The sequence below is a fragment of the Mauremys mutica genome, chromosome 22 (genome assembly GCF_020497125.1).
Source record: "Mauremys mutica isolate MM-2020 ecotype Southern chromosome 22, ASM2049712v1, whole genome shotgun sequence".
Classification (NCBI taxonomy): domain Eukaryota; kingdom Metazoa; phylum Chordata; order Testudines; family Geoemydidae; genus Mauremys; species Mauremys mutica.
The window spans coordinates 23,949,821-23,951,694 of record NC_059093.1 but is presented as its reverse complement, the minus strand read 5'-3'; the positions used below and the strand labels follow the sequence as shown (position 1 = coordinate 23,951,694).

The window sequence follows — 1,874 nt, the reverse complement described above, 5'->3', positions numbered from 1 at the left end:
AGCAGAAGGTCCAGGGGGCTCAGCACTCAGAAGATGGCAAAGCTCAGAGCCCTGTTACACAGAGTCAGAATGTAATCAGCTCACACCCAGGGGGAGCAACACCCTTCCCTTGGTCTCTGTGCCAGAGCTCCTATCAGCTCAGTGTCCTTCCTGCAAGAGTCGGCTGCTGAGAGGGTTGCGATGGGGTAAATGAAGGCAGAGGAGGATTGTTCCTCATGGGGTTTTTTTGTATTGCTCTGTGATCCTGCTGGAGGAAGCATCATTTGAGTTTGTTTCAGTGACTTGGGTTGGTCTCAGGTTGTGACCCTGAGCACAGGGGTTCCTGCACTCTGCTCCCAGTCCCTCAGGGAATGGACAATGGAGCAGTTTCAGAAAGTGGCTAGAAAGTAGCCTAAGAAAGTGTAACATAAGTGAGAAGAAAAATCATATTTCACCTCCCTGGTGGTCTAGTGGTTAGGATTTGGTACTTTCACTGCCAAGGCCTGGGTTCAATTCCCAGTCAGGGAAAAGTGACTTTAGACTGAAAAAGCTTCAGTTATTCTTCACTTGCAATGTAAACAAATCCATGTTTTTTTCCTGATTCCCCCATCTTCCCAGTGTCTCCATGGCAGGGCTGGCTCCAGGCACCAGCGCAGCAAGCAGGTTCCTGGGGTGATCAGTGGAAATGGGAGGCACAAAGGCAGGTCTGGCCCTCTGAGTCCCTCTTGGAGGGAAGGACTTGCTGCCAAAAGTGGCAGAGGTAGAGCTACTGTTGATTGCAGCTTTTTTATTTTTTTTTCCACTTGGGGTGGCAAAAACACTGGAACTGGCCCTGCTCCATGAAAGACAATTTGTTAAATCCCAGATCAGTGCAGTTCTATCAGTTCTCAGCCTGAGTCCTTAGGTCTTAATCCTGAGGATATTGTCCCATCATGGGACCATTTCCCTCCTCTCTTTCCTAGGGAAGCACAATTTTCCTTGCACAGACACAGGAACAGCAAGATCTTTCTCTGTCTCTTGTGCAAAGCTGGGGGCCAAATTCCATGGAAACAATGGACAAGCCGGGGGCCCTGGGCACATCCAGCCCTGGCCGTGAGATGTTCCCTCCCCTCTTTCTTTATGCCCCTGTTGTCATTTCATGGATTGTCTGGGATGGGGGAAAAGCTGAGTTCACTCCAGGTGGAGGGGAAAAAGGACCCTGAAAATCTCAGGCCCCAACCCCTGCTACCAGGATCACTGAGGTGCTGGGAATCTGCATGGGAAAGGGACTGTGTGAATTGTCAAGGTGGGGAATGAATAACAATCTACAACTAAATCCACCTCATTAACCACTGACACAGGCTAATCCTGCTGCCGATAGAAGGGAAACTGGGAGTGATTCTTTGCTGTTCAGCCATGGAACCAGTGACCCCATTGCACCGCAGTGAATGTGCTGGGGAAAGCTGGACTTCACAGGCAGGTGGAAAGAGCAGATCCTAGAAACACCTGGAGCTCCCCACACCACTGCTGCCACCAGGGTCAGGTGTTGAGCGCCTCACAGTGCCCCGCCCCGACACATTACCTTCCAGCAGGGGGTGGCAGCACCCCCCACCCAATGCAGGGGCGAAGGCTGAGTGTATCTCTGCACCCTGAGTCAAGGGCACCCACTCTCTCTGCCCCACACATCGAATCTGGCCCTGCTGCAAAGTGACCCCTAAGAACCAGCAACCTCCAGGACAGCAGGTTTGGCCCTCAGAGGAGGGAATGTGTCCCCCATGCTGCTCTTAGGCCACTGGATGCTCTGGAAACAAGAGGGCTCTGAGTGTAACCCAGTGGTCAGCAACCTTTCAGAAGTGCTGTGCCGAGTCTTCATTTATTCACTCTAATTCAAGGTTCCGCATGCCAGTAATACATTT

At 51.6% G+C, this 1,874-nt stretch overlaps 1 non-coding gene across 1 annotated transcript; it reads left to right on the top strand.

Annotated features, from left to right (window-relative positions):
- Positions 1–435: 435 nt before the first annotated feature.
- On the top strand, positions 436–507 carry TRNAE-UUC. Its single transcript has one exon. It is a non-coding gene; the product is annotated as a tRNA-Glu (tRNA).
- Positions 508–1,874: the final 1,367 nt, after the last annotated feature.